Raw genomic sequence first — 15,734 nt, forward strand, 5'->3', positions numbered from 1 at the left:
ATTTTACTTTATAATACTGGGGTTGGGGTGTGGCAGTATGAAGTGCCTTTTGCGCTGTGGCATAAGAAGAATTTTGATATCTCTGACTTTTAGTTTAACCAGACTGTAATTCCTCTAGCACCGTTCTATGGAAAAACCGGAATTAGTCTTACCGGTAATTCAGTTTCCATGAGATCACCACGACGGCATACAAAGAGATTGACCTCTGATCTCTGTAGGGGCAGGAACAGAGAAAGGTTTAATTCCCCCCCTCCCACCACCAACACCAGTGTTTCCAAAATCACACCGAGTAAAGAAAAAAGGTGGTGAATCACACAAGAACAAAAATAGGAAGGCATTACCTCATACCCACCAGGACGACCTCCCGAAAGTAACAAATAAACTAATAAAAGGGAGGGAAAAATGTGCCGTTGTGGTGCTCTCATGGAAACTGAATTACCGGTAAGACTAATATATATATATATATATAAGAACGAAAAAAGGACAGCACTCCAAGTAAAAATATGATGGTCTTTAATCACCCATGTAGATGGCAACGTTTCAGCTCCAAACAAGAGCCTTTCTCAAGGCTTGAGAAAGGCTCTTGTTTGGAGCTGAAACGTTGCCATCTACATGGGTGATTAAAGACCATCATATTTTTACTTGGAGTGCTGTCCTTTTTTCGTTCTTGTTCATCTGGGGTAAGCAGCAATATCCCTGGACATAGCACCCATTTTTGCTTGTTTCCAGTGCCGCCGCCTTCTTCCTTTTTTTTTTTTATATATATATATATATATATATATATATATATGAAGGGGGAGATTTTTGGGAAAAATCAAGTCTATAGCGTTTCAGAAATGTATGCACACTTGACCATGTAGCTGCTCTGCAGATGTCTTCGAGGGATGCACCTGCCCGCTCAGCTTGAGAGGAGGACATGGCTCTGGTTGAATGGGCACTCAGGTTGTCAGGACAAGGATGGTTCTGAATCTCATAGCAAAGAGAAATAGTATTCTTGATGCATCTGGCTAAAGAAGATTTGGATATTTTTTGGCACTTGTTTTTCCCTGCAAATTGAATTAGCAAACTGTCGGATTTCCTGAAATCCTTGGTAGATTAAATGTAATTCAGGACAGAACGTCTGACATCCAGGGAATGGGATTTTCACAGAAAGAAGGCAGGATGATTTCTTGACTACGATGAAAATAGGATACTACCTTTGGAAGGAAGCCCGGATCTAACTTGAGGATTATTCTTTCATCCACAACACGTAGGTAAGGTTCTCTGATGGAAATTGCCTGTATCTCACCTAATCTACGGGTAGATGTGATTATTATTAGAAAAGCTGTTTTTAGTGATAACTTTATAGAACAATTAACCATAGGTTCAAAGGGAGGTAGAGTCAGTCCTGAGAGTACGATATTTAGATCCCAGGAGGGGACTCGAGATCTTACAGTTGGCCGAAGTCTGGAGGCTGCTCTCATGAACCTTTTTATCCAACGATGGTTTGCGATATCCTGATCAAAGAAACAGCCAAGTGCTGACACCTGGACCTTAAGAGTGAACGTTCTTAGTCCTAGATCAAGCCCTTGTTGTAAGAAAGCTAGTATTTTTTGAATGTTTGGTTTCTCTAAATTCGGGGATGTTTCACCTGACCAGGAACATAATTGTTTCCATATTTTCAGGTAGATTGTCGAGGTTACTTTTTTCCTTGAGGATCTAAGTGTATTTATCACTTTGCCCCGAAAGACCCTGGAACTTCAGTACTTGGATCTCAGGATCCAGGCTGTCAGTTTCAGGAACTGAGGATTGGGATATAGAACTGGTCCCTGATGCAGAGGATCCCCCCTGAAAGGGAGAGGCCAAGGTTCCGAGATGGAGAGCTTTTTGATGGAGGAAAACCAACTTCTCTTCGGCCAAAAAGAGGTTATCATAATTAATGTTGTTTTGTCTTAACATATTTTTTTAATCACTCTTGGGATTAATGGGAGAGGAGGAAAAGCGTAGCAGAGACTCCAATTCCATCTTAGAGAGAATGCATTTAACACTGTCACGGATGACATAGGGGAGAACACCAAAAGACAATCAAGAAGGAAGGGGAAAGACACTAGGCCTCACCGCTAGGGAAGGAAAAGGGTCACCACCCATACAACCCCGCTCTTGGCTCTAACTCCTATCCGTATGGGCATCTCTCGATGGTAGAGATACCCATACACGGGAACCTAGATAACCTTGGTGACCCTCAGATGCCCTAAAGATAATGACTGGGCAGAGACCGCCTGTTCTTTCCCTGGTGAAGGAACTAGCGTCTCACTGAGGCCTAGTAAACAACCGGGGGGGGAAGGGGATACAAAACACGACAAGCGGAACACTTAACTTCAGAGGATGAAGGATGAACAGGACTTCAACACGAACCACACTCCAGCTCTTCCAAGACCAAATGAAGCTATCCCAAGCAAGGAGTGATGGGAAAAGTCAGACTAAATAGGGTGTGGTAGAGGTCACATGATCCACACCTAAACAGGAGGTGTGGACATACCAGCAACACACAGACAAAGTGAAACCGTACAGCTTGGAAGAAAGAAGAGACAGAGGGGATATGATAGAAACTTTTAAATACATAAAGGGAATCAACTCGGTAAAGGAGGAGAGCATATTTAAAAGAAGAAAAACTACCACAAGAGGACACAGTTTTAAATTAGAGGGGCAAAGGTTTAAAAGTAATATAAGGAAGTATTACTTTACTGAGAGAGTAGTGGATGCATGGAATAGCCTTCCTGCAGAAGTGGTAGCTGCAAATACAGTGAAGGAGTTTAAGCATGCATGGGATAGGCATAAGGCTATCCTTCATATAAGATAGGGCCAGGGACTATTCATAGGATTCAGATATATTGGGCAGACTAGATGGGCCAAATGGTTCTTATCTGCCGACACATTCTATGTTTCTATGTTTCTATAAACCAAAAGAGGCTGTCAGATTACTAATGCATAGATAATCTTTCAGACCTTCTGGGACCTGTCACAGATGTGACAGTCCCCCCCCCCCCCCCTTCTACGGGTGACCTCCCGGCACCCAGGACCGACCTTATCAGGATGAGCTCTGTGGAATGCTCTCACCAGACGACTAGCATTAACATCGGTCGCTAGAACCCACATCCTCTCCTCTGGTCCGTACCCTCTCCAATAAACGATATACTGGAGGGCTCTCCGGAGAACTCGGGAGTCCACAATCCTGCTGATCTGAAATTCTAAATTGCCGTCCACCATGACAGGAGCGGGAGGCATGGAGGACGGCTCAACAGGTTCGACACATTTCTTTAGCAACGATTTATGAAATACGTTATGGATTTTCAATGCCTGAGGAAGTTCAAGACGGAAGGCTACAGGGTTAACAATGGCAGTGATCTTATATGGACCAATAAATCTTGGGCTTAACTTCCAAGAAGGTACCTTAAGTTTAATGTTTCTTGTAGACAACCACACAGAATCACCCACTCCCAGGTCCGGACCACTCATACGTCTCCTGTCAGCCACACGCTTATACCTGTTGCCCATCTTTTTCAGGTTATCTTGGATTTTCCGCCAAATAGAAGACAAAGAAGAGGAAAATCATTCCTCCTCAGGAATGCCGGAATTTTGAGCACCAGAAAATGTACCAAACTGTGGATGGAACCCATATGCCCCAAAAAACGGCGACTTATCAGTGGATTCCTGTCTACGGTTATTTATAGCAAACTCAGCTAACGACAAAAATGAAGACCACTCTTCCTGATTCTCTGAAACAAAACATCTCAAGCAGGGACGTGCACACATAGGGCTCAAAGGGGGCCTGAGCCCCTGCCCCCTTCTGCCCCTGCCCCTTTAATGCCCTTACAAAACACCGGCACTCCAGAGCGAACTGTGAGAGTGTGAGAGCTGTGGAAGAAAGGACCTTACATGACATCATCACCATGTGACCAGTAACATAGCGATATTACTGGTCACATGGCAATGAGGTAATCAAAGGTCCTTTCTTTCTTCCAGGACTCAGTGTAGCTGCAGCCTTCAGGAGAAGGGTAGGTCACGTGGTTCGGAAGCGCTCTGCTATCACAGGCCTACTGTCTGCAGAGTAGGAAGATCAGGGATGGCTGCTCAGCAGCGTCTGTAGAGGGGAAAGAGTCTGTCAGCACTGGAGAGGTGGATGTAACTACTGGGGAGGGTCTGAGGATTGTATGCTGGGGGAGACTGTGTGGGATTATATACTGGGGGGCTTCTGTGTGTGATTATATATTGGGGGGCTGCTGTGTGGGATTATATACTAGGGGGCTGCTGTATGAGATTATATACTGGGGGGGCTGCTGTGTGGGATTATATACTGGGGGGCTTCTGTATGAGATTATATACTGGGGGGGCTGCTGTATGAGATTATATTCTGGGGGGGCTGCTGTATGAGATTATATACTGGGGGGCTGCTGTATGAGATTATATACTGGGGGCTGCTGTATGAGATTATATACTGGGGGGCTGCTGTATAAGATTATATACTGGGGGGCTGCTGTATGAGATTATATACTGGGGGGGCTGCTGTATGAAATTATATACTGGGGGGGCTGCTGTATGAGATTATATACTGGGGGGGGCTGCTGTGGGAGATTATATACTGGGGGCTGCTGTATGAGATTATATACTGGGGGCTGCTGTATGAGATTATATACTGGGGGGGCTGCTGTATGAGATTATATACTGGGGGGCTGCTGTATAAGATTATATACTGGGGGGCTGCTGTATGAGATTATATACTGGGGGGCTGCTGTATGAGATTATATACTGGGGGGGGCTGCTGTATGAGATTATATACTGGGGGGGCTGCTGTGTGGGATTATATACTGGGGGGCTTCTGTATGAGATTATATACTGGGGGGGCTGCTGTATGAGATTATATTCTGGGGGGGCTGCTGTATGAGATTATATACTGGGGGGCTGCTGTATGAGATTATATACTGGGGGCTGCTGTATGAGATTATATACTGGGGGGCTGCTGTATAAGATTATATACTGGGGGGCTGCTGTATGAGATTATATACTGGGGGGGCTGCTGTATGAGATTATATACTGGGGGGGCTGCTGTATGAGATTATATACTGGGGGGGCTGCTGTGGGAGATTATATACTGGGGGCTGCTGTATGAGATTATATACTGGGGGCTGCTGTATGAGATTATATACTGGGGGGGCTGCTGTATGAGATTATATACTGGGGGGCTGCTGTATAAGATTATATACTGGGGGGCTGCTGTATGAGATTATATACTGGGGGGCTGCTGTATGAGATTATATACTGGGGGGGGGCTGCTGTATGAGATTATATACTGGGGGGGCTGCTGTGGGAGATTATATACTGGGGGCTGCTGTATGAGATTATATACTGGGGGCTGCTGTATGAGATTATATACTGGGGGGGCTGCTGTATGAGATTTTATACTGGGGGGCTGCTGTATGAGATTATATACTGGGGGGCTGCTGTATGAGATTATATACTGGGGGCTGCTGAATGAGATTATATACTGGGGGCTGCTATATGAAATTATATATTGGAGGTGCTGTATACTGTGGGGTGCTGTATACTGTGGGGTGCTATACTGCTCTACTGTATACTGTGGAGTGCTGTATATTGTGGGGTGCTGTATACCGGGTGCGATACTAGTCTACTGTATACTGTGAGGTGCTGTATACTGGATGCTATACTGCTCTACTGCATACTGTGGGGTGCTGTATACTGGGTGCTATACTCCTCTACTGTATACTGTGGGGTGCTGTATATTGTGGGGTGCTGTATACTGGGTGCTATACTGCTCTACTGTATACTGCTGGGTGCTGTATACTGGGTGCTATACTGCTCTACTGTATACTGTGGGGTGCTGTATACTGGGTGCTATACTGTTCTACTGTATACTGCGGGTGCTGTATACAGGGTGCTATACTGCTCTACTGTATACTGCTGGGTGCTGTATACTGGGTGCTATACTGCTCTACTGTATACTGTGGGGTGCTGTATACTGGGTGCTATACTGCTCTACAGTATACTGTGGGGTGCTGTATACTGGGATCTTGTCCCTTCCTGATGTGAGAGGTAAGCAAGCAATAGCTGTCGTGTTATCTGAAAAGACTTTTATGTGGTAACCTTGCAGGTTATTTTCTGCTATTTTTATGGTTTCCCAGACCGCCCTCAGTTCTCTGAAGTTCGACGACTGAGACCTTACTGATTGGAACCAGGATCCCTGGTACAAGAGGTCTCCCACTTTTGCTTCCCATCCCGACTGACCTGCATCTGTCACAATCTGTATGTAAGGAGTCTTTTTCCACAGTACACCCCTGGAAAGATTTGTTGATTCTGTCCACCAGTTTAGGGACTTTTTTTTTTATAAACGGGGGTATAAAAATTGTGCAGTCTAATGAGATCTGCTGTCTGTTCCAGACTCAGAGGATCCAAGCCTGTAGGGGTCGGAAATGACTCTGACTCCAGGGTACCGATGGTATGCAAGAGGTTAGTAGGCCCAAAATACTCATGGCTTCTCTTATGGAGCACGTCTTCTTTCTCTGAAAAGTAGTGCTACCATCTTGTCCTGGGGAAGATATGTGGATTGAACATGGGAATCTAGTATAATCCACAGAAACCGTGTTCTTGTGGAAGGTTTGAAGTTGGATTTGTTTATATTTACTATCCACCCCAATCTGCTCAGTACTGATAGTAAGGTGTTTAAGTCGTTTTCGGTTTGGTGAGGGTTGTCGCCAATCAGGAGAAAATCGTCCAAGTAGGGGATTATCGTCAACCCCTCCTTCCTCAAGAATGCCACCATTTCCACTATCAACTTGGCGAAAATCCTTGGAGCGGAGGCGATTCCAAATAGAAGGGGTGTGAACTGAAAATGATGAACTAGACCTCTGTTGTCTTTGATGGCAAATCACAGGAATTTTTGGGATCTGACATGGATTGGGACGTGATAATAGGCATCCTTCAAGTCCACCGTACACATCAAGGCGTCCTTCCCTATCAATGGTATTGTGGACGCTAGGGACTCCATCCTGAATCCCTGAAACCCCTTCCTTTTCCAACGTTGGGGTAGCTCCAGTGCCCAGACTTTCCTTTTACCCTATACGACCTGTCTTGACTTGCGCAGGAACGAAAGGGGTACCTACGCTTATAGGTTATGTCTTAGGGAAAACCCTTTTTCTTGTCTGAGGCCTCCTCTAAGATCTTGTCCAGCACTGGACCAAAGACGTATTCTCCCGAGAATGGAATGGAGCAGAGCTTCATTTTTGATGTTTTGTCACCTGACCAACACTTCATCCAGAGTGCTCTACGGGCCACATTGGAGAGACCTGCGTCTCTGGCTGAGAACCTCACTGATTCGGCCTAAGCATCTGCTAGAAAAGCTGTGGCTAATTTTAGAAGGGGCATAGAAATTAAAATTTCCTCTCTTGATTTTTTATTCCTAATATGATCCTCCAGCTCGTTTAGCCAAAGGAACATAGACCTTGCCACAGATGTTGCCGCGATGTTAGACTTAAGGTTGAACATTGCTGCTTCCCATGATTTTCTAAACAGACTGTCGGCCTTCCTGTCCATAGAATATCTTAACTGGGGAGGCATCCTCGAAGGGTAATGATGTTTTTTTATTCACTTTTGCCACCTGTACGTCTATTTTAGGAATCTCATTGAAGGTCTTAGATTCCACCGAATCAAATGGCAGACGATTTTTGAAGGCGTTAGATACCCCCAAGCGTTTTTCAGGGTCCGACCACTCCTCTAAAACCATATCCTTTTATATACTCGTTGAAACTCACGTGGAAATACGTGAGTTTTTTGGACTCGTAGACCTCCATACATTTCATCTTGAATGGAGTGAGATTTCTGCACTTCCTCTACCACCATAGTAGATCTGACTGCTTTCAACAGATCTGGCTTATCGTCCACAGAAAAATAAAATCTTCTATTACTCTCAGAGGATTCTGCTTCAGAAGCCCCCTCCTAGTCTTCCCCAGTTTTAAAAGGGGTAGTGGTAGTGTCTCAGTCCACACTCACAGTCCAGTACAAGCATTCCCCTGGCCAGCTGCAATAATCACTGAGGGAAAAAGCAAACCTTAGTGTGCGTTTGTGGGAGAAGAGAAGGAAGCCTGCAGAGGCTCTGTGTGGTCCCAGCTAGGAGGACTGGGGGCCACAAGGCTGAGTAAAGCCTGAGTTTGGAGGGTCCGGTGATGCCTGGAGAAGAGGGGCATCACATGGTCAGAATCAGGAGACCCCAATAGGTTGCATTGGTCGCAGTCTGACCGCATGGCTGAGTGAAGCTGAATACCGCAGTATGAACATTGAGCTGAAGATGAATTAGGCAAAACCTCTGTATAGCGAGCGCCTAGCCGGGCACGGATTTATATTTTTGGGTTGATGTAACACGTTGTGATGTGAAGCTGCGACTTCAACATACCAAGTGATGCCAGACTTGGAAGTTTAATGTGCTGTGTGACCAATAAAACACCATTTGAGCTTGAAAAACCCCTGTTTGATGAGAAGTCTGTCATCACCATCCCAGGCAGAGAGAGTAATCCTTAGGCTACTTCACACTAGCGTTCGGGTGTCCGCTTGTGAGCTCCGTTTGAAGGGTCTCACAAGCGGCCCCGAACGCATCCGTACTGCCCTAATGCATTCTGAGTGGACGCGGATCCGCTCAGAATGCATCAGTCTGGCAGCGTTCAGCCTCCGCTCTGCTCAGCAAGCAAACACCTGAACGCTGCTTGCAGCGTTCGGGTGTCCGCCTGGCCGTGCGGAGGCAAGCGGATTCGTCCAGACTTACAATGTAAGTCAATGGGGACGGATCCGTTTGAAGATGACACAATATGACTCAATCTTCAAACAGATCCGTCCCCCATTGACTTTCAATGTAAAGTCTGGACGGATCCGTCTGAAGCTACTTTCACACTTAGAATTTTTTCTACAATATAATGCAGACGGATCCGTTCTGAATGGAATCAACTCGGTAAAGGAAGAGAGCATATTTAAAAGAAGAAAAACTACCACAAGAGGACACAGTTTTAAATTAGAGGGGCAAAGGTTTAAAAGTAATATAAGGAAGTATTACTTTACTGAGAGAGTAGTGGATGCATGGAATAGCCTTCCTGCAGAAGTGGTAGCTGCAAATACAGTGAAGGGGTTTAAGCATGCATGGGATAGGCATAAGGCCATCCTTCATATAAGATAGGGCCGGGGGCTATCCATAGTATTCAGTATATTGGGCAGACTAGATGGGCCAAATGGTTCTTATCTGCCGACACATTCTATGTTTCTATGATCCCAAGTCTGCATTATATGAGCGGATCCGTCTGAGCAGACATCAGACGGACCCGCTCTGAACGGTAGTGTGAAAGTAGCCTTACACATGCAACAAATAACAAAAGATAAATTGATAAACACAACTATACAAGTTTTAAAGCAAATATTTTTAATAATTGGAAACAAGTTTTAATATTCAGTTAAATAAATGAATGTAAAACATTCTCTGCGCATGGTGGATATACAGGTGAGTTATCTGGATTCTATTTGCTTTTTGGATAAGAGACATTGATTGGTAATTATATACATTTCAGAATCATCATTTATGAATCTTAACTGATTTCCTTTTCTCTTGTGTAACATGACTTTACTTTAACTGTAAGTGATATTTTTCTTTAGTTTAACCCCTTAGGGACCCATGACGTTACCGGTACGGCATGGTTCCCGAGTCCCGGCGGACGTGTCGGCGATCGCCGCAAACCACAGGTCAATTCAGACCTGTGGTTTGCGGCTTTTACCTGGTGCGGCGGTGCCATCGGGTCCCCATGAGGCTTTCTGGGGGACCCGATGGCATGGAAGGCAACACGATGCCTTTCTGAGGCATCTGCGCTGCCTTTCCGGTGACGAGCCTGTGAGATCCAGCCCCCTGGATCTCACAGGCCGGAAGCTGTATGAGTAATACACACAGTATTACTCGTATAACCAATGCATTCCAATACAGAAGTATTGGAATGCATTGTAAAGGATTAGACCCCTAAAAGTTTAAGTCCCAAAGTGGGACAAAAAAAAAAAGTTGAAAAAATAAAGTTTTCCCACAAAAAAATAAGTTTCAAGTAAAAATAAACAAAAACTTAATTTTCCCTAAATAGCTAAAAAAAATTGGTAAAAAAAGTATACGTATTGGGTATCGCCGTGTCCGTATAGACCAGCTCTATAAACATATCACATGACCTAACCCCTCAGATGAACACCGTAAATAAAAAAAATAAAAAAAATGTGCTAAATAAACAATTTTTTGGTCACCTTACATCACAAAAAATACAACAGCAAGTGATCAAAAAGGCGTTTGCCCACCAAAATAGTACCAATCTAACCGTCACCTCATCCCGCAAAAAATAAGCCCCTTCCTGAGACAATCGCCCAAAAAATAAAAAAACTATGGCTCAGAATATGGAGACACTAAAACATCATTTTTTTGTTTTAAAAAAGCTGTTATTGTGTAAAACTTACATAAATAAAACAAAAAAGGATACATATTTGGTATCGCCGCGTTCGTATCGACTGGCTCTATAAAAATATCACATGACCTAACCCCTCAGATGAACACCGTAAAAAATAAAAACTGTGCTAAATAAACCATTTTTTGTCACCTTACATCACAAAAAGTGTAATAGCAAGCGATCAAAAAGTCACATGCACCCCAAAATAGTGCCAATAAAACCGTCATCTCATCCTGCAAAAATCATACCCTACCCAAGGTAATCACCCAAAAACTGAAAAAATTATGGCTCTCAGACTAAAACATGATTTTTTTTTTGTTTCAAAAATGAAATCATTGTGTAAAACTTACATAAATAAAAAAAAAGTATACATATTAGGTATCGCTGCATCCGTGACAACCTGGTCTATAAAAATATCACATGATCTAACCTGTCAGATGAATGTTGTAAATAACAAAAAATAAAAACTGTGCCAAAACAGCTATTTCTTGTTATCTTGCCTCACAAAAAGTGTAATATAGAGCAACCAAAAATAATATGTACCCTAAACTAGTACAAACAATACTGCCACCCTATCCCGTAGTTTCTAAAATGGGGCCACTTTTTTGGAGTTTCTACTCTAGGGGTCCATCAGGGGGGCTTCAAATGGGACATGGTGTTAAAAAAAAAAAAAACAGTCCAGCAAAATCTGCCTTCCAAAAACCGTATGGCATTCCTTTCCTTCTGCGCCCTGCCGTGTGCCCGTACAGCTGTTTACGACCACATATGGGGTGTTTCGGTAAACTACAGAATCAGGGCCATAAATATTGAGTTTGGTTTGGCTGTTAACCCTTGCTTTGTAAAAGTAAAAAAAATATTAAAATGGAAAATCTGCCAAAAATGTGAAATTTTAAAATTGTATCTCTATTTTCCATTAATTCTTGTGGAACACCTAAAGGGTTAACGACGTATGTAAAATCAGTTTTGAATACCTTGAGGGGTGTAGTTTATAGAATGGGGTCATTCTTGGGTGGTTTCTATAAAGTAAGCCTCGCAAAGTGACTTCAGACCTGAACTGGTCCCTAAAAATTGGGTTTTTGAAAAATTTCAAGATTTGCTTCTAAACTTCTAAGCCTTGTAACATATTCCCCCCCCAAAAAAAATATCATTCCCAAAATGATCCAAACAGGAAGTAGACATATGGGGAATGTAAAGTAATAACTATTTTTGGAGGTATTACTATGTATTATAGAAGTAGAGAAATTGAAACTTGGAAATTTGCAATATTTTGAAAATTTTTGGTAAATTTGGTATTTTTTTATAAATAAAAATGATTTTTTTTTTTAACTTCATTTTACCAGTGTCATGAAGAACAATATGTGACGAAAAAAACAATCTCAGAATGGCCTGGATAAGTCAAAGTGTTTTAAAGTTATCAGCACTTAAAGTGACACTGGTCAGATTTGCATAAAATGGCAAAGTCCAGAAGGTGAAATAGGGCCGAGTCCTTAAGGGGTTAAAGAAAGAAAATGTGTGAGTTCTTTGATGTTTAGAAAGATGTGATTTGTGGGTAAACATTTCCCACATTCGGGACATAAAAATGGCTTTACCCTTGTGTACATTCTCTTGGTCTAACAAAATTTGATTTCCAGCTAAAACATTTCCTGCATTAAGAACATGAATATGGCTTCTCCCCTGTGTGACTCCGATGATGTTTAAGAAAATCTGATTTCCAAGTAAAACATTTCCCACATTCTAAACATGAAAATGGCTTCTCTCCTGTGTGAGTTCTTTGATGCGAAACAAGCACTGACTTCTGGGTAAAACATTTTCCACATTCTGAACATGAGAATGGCCTCTCCCCTGTGTGAGTTCTCTTATGTGTAACAAGAAGTGATTTCATGTTAAAACATTTCCCACATTCTAAACATGAAAATGGTTTCACCCCTGTGTGAATTCTCTGATGCATGAGAAGAGCTGATTTAGAACTATAATATTTCCTACATTCTGAACATAAAAACAGCTTGACCCCCGTGTGACGTCTTTCATGTTTAAGAAGATTTGATTTCAACGTAAAACATTTCCCACATTCTGAACATGAAAATGGCTTCTCTCCTGTGTGGGTTCTCTGATGGAAATCAAGACTAGATTTTTGAGTAAAACATTTCCCACATTCTGGGCATGAAAATGGCTTCTCCCCTGTGTGAACTCTCAGATGTCTAACAAGATTTGATTTTTGGTTGAAACATTTGTTACATTCTGTACATGTAAATAGCATTGACCCAGTGTGGCATCTCTGATGTATAACAAGATCCTCCGCGTGTTTCATAGCATTAAATGATGGATTTTTGCTGTGAATGTCAGAGGGTACATCTGTGATAATGGCATGTTTTTCATAGGTATCTTGTTTGACAACATGATCATCTGCTTTAAAATGTGAAGACACCAGATGTTCTTCTGAGTTCCTGTTACAGTCATCTGTCAAAAAGAAAACATACTTTACAATTTTGAATAATATAACCTTAGAATGATATTGTTATTATATTTTATATCTCTGTAGGAAATGTCCTTCGAATTTGCAAAGCATGGAGCAAAATGTAATTGTCGACTGAGGTAATGGCAAAACAAATCATTAGCTATCAGTAGACCTCAGAGCAAGGACCAGTAGATCATGACGTTAGCATCAGGCTGTTCTCTTGTAGTTTCCCCACTTTTGAGTTGAAGCCAGCATCTTCATAGGTTTCAATGTGTCTACCACCACTCTTTTCTAGTGAAAGGCTCAATGGAGAATAATATAGCGACCTGTGAGTCAGTGCTATTAGGTGGTGTCTGTGTCACACACATCTTGATGGCTGCATGCACTTTGCCATAAAACAGGGCAGATAGGAGAAGCAGTATTGTCTCAAAGAAGCCATGGCTATAGAGCAAGTGTAAGGCTAGTATCTCATTTTTTTTTAAATGTCTTTATATAAAAAAAAATCCTTTATAATCTATTCCTAGTATTGGCTAAACCATCTACACCAAGAACTGCTTATACTAATAGCCTAGCATATACACTGGCCTTATGAATAATAATTGTGGCTGCCATCACTACTATGGGGGCACTAGGATATCTGGAAAGGGGGCATACAAAAGAATGCGCAATAGTATAATTCGCAAAACATATTCGCTGTCCTCAGCTCCATGGTAGATCACCTAGATAGAGCTACAGAAAAAGAATATTCTATACAGAAAATATTTGGCCATTAGGCAAACCAGGAATGGAGCCTACACAGAGATAAGGTATAATGGAAAGATTTTCACCACTTCTGTGTTGTTGACCTGCATGGGGTTTTGGCTGACAGTCACTGCAGATCACCAAACACTGACATGTAAACTAGGCTTATATTGAAGGAATTAATGGTTCCTTAGTTGACAAATTGGCAAATAATTCTAAAGTACTTATAGCAGATGAAAATGGAACAGACCTTGTTCACATAGGTATATTCTATATCCATATTCATGTCCATAATATAAATGATCAGCAAGTTTTATCATCTAAAATGCCAGAAAATTGAGCTTAAGAAACTGAGCAGAGTCTGAATGAGTAGAGTCTTCTCGGTTTTATTTAATGGTTACTACTAGTGAAGAGCAGCAGGGGTCATATTCAAATTCGTAATATTTCACGAATAGGTCTTAAAATATTCGTAGAATATTTGCGAATTTGAATATTCAACGAATATTTCGAAGAATATTTGTCAAATATTCGCGAATTCTAATATTCGTTAGGAGTAGTGTTGATTGCGAATTTTCGCAATGAGAATTTTTGTAATGAGAATCAATGAGATCGCGAAAACTCAGATCCGATGGTATAGTCTAACCCCCAGGCGTTCCCATGGTGACAGGGACGCTTGTCGGGGAGGAGTATAACAGTGGAACAACTGAACAGATAAAAAAAAAAAAAAAAAGACGAATATTCTAGAAAACGAATATATTCGATATAGTGCTATATATTCGTTTTTTTCGAATATTCGTAATATTCTAAAACAAGTACTGTATAGCAATATAGCGAATTTTCGAAAATAACAAATGTAGAACAATTTAGCTAATATAGCGCTATAAATTTTTTTTTTTTTATAGTTGACTTTTTTTCCAATCTGAACTTCGGATGAGAAAAAAAAATAACTATTAGACAAAGAAGATTATAGCACTATATTATTAGCTAAATTCCTCTATATTAGATTTTTTTTGAATATTCGCTATATTGCTATATATTCTTGTTTTTGAATATTACAAAATTTCTAAAAAACAAATATATTAGTTTTTTTAATCTGTACAGTTGTTCCACTTTGGCATACTCCTCCCCGACAAAAGTCCCCGTCACCATGGGAATGCCTGGGGTTTAGAATATACCATTGGATCTGAGTTTTCACGATCTCATTGATTCTCATTACGAAAATTCGCATTACAAAAATTCTCATTACGAAAATTTGCAATTAACACTACTCCTAAAGTCAAAGATATTGCAGCCTTCTCATTGGCCCGCAAGCTAGAAGCAGGGAGGGATCATGTGTACTGATAAAAAAAAAATCTTGAATATTCGAAATTACGAATATATACCACTATATCCTAAATATTCGCGAATTCTTGAAGTGCCGATATTCGCGATAAAAATTTGCAATTCGAATATTCGTGATCAACACTAGTTACTACTCACCTGGGCGGATATCTGTAGGAATATCCTCTCTAATATGCTCACCACCTCTCACATATGTCTCTGTAACATATATAATGTTCAGATCTTCACCCGGATTCACAAGCTGTGAAAGAAATATGGTAAATGTCATAAGACGGTTGAAGTCATGTTAAAGGTTTTATATGACCAGAACACATCAGCAGTTAGAATGACGACCAAAACTGCCACCAGACAGTGCTACGGTGAGTGATGCAGTGTCTGTGTCCACCCCAGATGGCGGGATGGCAGTGGACATGGAGAGCGACCATAACAAAAACATGTTACATAAAACAAGACTGAACAAAAGATCTTCACAGCCTTTCTACAGATCATAGAGAACATTTCATGAGACATTATCTCCATCTACCTGATCATCATCCCGTGGGATATTGTGATGTTCTTCTGAACCATCCTGTGGAAGAAGAGGAGTGGGAAATCTCGCTGGTGTTGTCATCTTACTGGATCTAACTGTAGGAAACACATTCAGTGACTGAGTTAATTCCTACATACAGATAATGAGAGGACATATGTATTTAGTC

At 41.6% G+C, this 15,734-nt stretch overlaps 1 protein-coding gene across 4 annotated transcripts in view; it reads right to left on the bottom strand.

The window, feature by feature from the left end:
• LOC121004481 (gastrula zinc finger protein XlCGF57.1-like) overlaps positions 1 to 15,734 on the bottom strand; it is a 263,952-nt gene that overhangs the window by 126,239 nt on the left and 121,979 nt on the right. The window lies entirely within an intron of this gene.

The sequence above is a fragment of the Bufo bufo genome, chromosome 6, assembly GCF_905171765.1.
Source record: "Bufo bufo chromosome 6, aBufBuf1.1, whole genome shotgun sequence".
NCBI classification, from domain to species: Eukaryota; Metazoa; Chordata; class Amphibia; order Anura; family Bufonidae; genus Bufo; species Bufo bufo.